The sequence below is a fragment of the Ranitomeya imitator genome, chromosome 2 (assembly GCF_032444005.1).
Source record: "Ranitomeya imitator isolate aRanImi1 chromosome 2, aRanImi1.pri, whole genome shotgun sequence".
NCBI classification, from domain to species: domain Eukaryota; kingdom Metazoa; phylum Chordata; class Amphibia; order Anura; family Dendrobatidae; genus Ranitomeya; species Ranitomeya imitator.
In genome coordinates this window covers 180,029,662-180,031,468 of record NC_091283.1, presented here as the reverse complement: position 1 = coordinate 180,031,468, position 1,807 = coordinate 180,029,662, and the positions used below count along the sequence as shown (strand labels likewise).

The 1,807-nt window shown below is 43.5% G+C and overlaps 1 long non-coding RNA gene across 1 annotated transcript; it reads right to left on the bottom strand.

Annotated features, from left to right (window-relative positions):
• Window positions 1-714: 714 nt before the first annotated feature.
• Window positions 715-1,475, bottom strand: LOC138662471 (uncharacterized). The gene is made up of 3 exons (XR_011318032.1): window positions 1,331-1,475; window positions 1,146-1,259; window positions 715-1,063 (listed from the first exon to the last, which is right to left on the bottom strand). It is a non-coding gene; the product is annotated as an uncharacterized lncRNA (long non-coding RNA).
• Window positions 1,476-1,807: the final 332 nt, after the last annotated feature.

The following is a 1,807-nucleotide window of genomic DNA, read 5'->3' as shown; positions in this document are numbered from 1 at the left end:
ATTCGTTGAAGCGTTCCCGAGTTATTACCTCATAAAGGAACAGTGGTGAGAATTGGAAAAAACGGCCAGGTCATTAAGGTCAAAATAGGCTGGATCATGAAGGGGTTAAAGAAAAAAAAAATTAGTATCTTGATATTACAATTGCCCTTGCTGCCAAAAAAATTGAAGGTTACACATTTTAACAGTTTGACTGAAAACACGTGGTGTTGAATATTTACCTTCTGCTCAGCAGGGTCGACCGGAGGAACGACAGGGCTCTGGCATATTTGTACCTGCTCCTGCATCCTCTAGATCCACTCGGGGCCTGCATCTCCTTATTAAACTCCCTCTTGAAGCGATCCCTGAGTGACCGCCACCGCACGATAACCCTGTTACCTGGAAAGATAAAGCAAAAATTGGTTACTATACATCACGTTAAATCATGCTAACATAAGTTAATGAAGTGTGAATACTTATGCGCTTGATCCTGGGCCCCAGCATCGAGTTCCTCCCAGTTCTCAAGAACAGCACCGCACACTTCCTCCCATAGCCATCGGGTGATGAACTGGTCAGCATGGCGGCGGTCCGCCATGTTCCACAGCGGCTCCCGATTTTGGACCTCTTGGATGAGGGTGTCCACATCAATCCCCTCCTCTTCTTCAGCCTGTTCGGGAGCACGCTGTTAAGCCTTTAACAAAAAAAAAAAAATTAAAAAGGGAAAGATTATACCACATGAATTTTAAAATTTACTAAACACCAAACGAAAAAGGAACTTTCTCTTTGGCGACCGCCGCGATTAGCATTCCGACGACCGCCGCGATTAGCATTCCGACGACTATGGGAGGTGCTTCAAGGAACTCTAGGTCGAGCCCCGGATTGTGAAGACTAATAAAAATAAATAAATAAATAAATTGTGTGCTTGGATGGAGGCATATGTATTGTGTGTGCTGTGCTGAATGTTTGTGTTGGGTGTAGTGTGTTTTATGTGAGGATCTGTCACTGCAAAACTTACTCTATGCGCTCCCGCTCCTTGCATTTCTCCACCCTGTCCGTCTCCTTCTGGAAGCCCCTCTGCTTCAGCTTCCTGTGAACAGAATAAATACATATACGGTTCAAAAACATACCATAGTTGTACCCAAAAAAATTTATGAAGAAAAAAAAATCACTTCAGGTGGCTGACGATGTGAGGGGGGCTCCCAGAACAAGACATTATGGTCCCTGTTTTAAACTTGGGGGTCTGGTTGCGTCTGTCTTGGGTCCCTTGCTTGGTCCCTAAGAATCTGCAAGTATAAAGAGCGTTCTAAGCTACTATACAAAAGGATAGATGCAGCTTTCAGGACTTTATACTTACATCGGTTTTCCAAACTTGGGGGGCCTGGCTGCGTCTGTCTAGGGTCCCTTGCTTGCTTGCTTGGTCCCTGTAAGAATCTTCCAATTTAAAGACAGTTTTAATTAGAATGATTATGTATTGGTATGCCAACATACATTTTGATCCCCCCCCCCCCCCACAAAATTTTTTTACCACAAAACAAAAAAAAAAGTGTGTTAACAGTTAACCTTCAATCTTGATATGCTTGATGCGCAAGCTGCCAAACCCTCCACCTCCTGTTTCCCCCACACAAAAAAACCCCAAATTCCTTGAAAGCAACACCAACACTACTTCAAACTTGATATGCGCCACGGGCATGCTGGTAAATCTACCCCCTCCAGACACAGTTTCAGCCTCATAAAAATTTTCCCTCAATACCCAAAAATGTCAATTAGGATTACCCTACAGTTACTTTTTCCTAAAACCAGATAACATTTTCTATACCAAAGGTTTGCATTC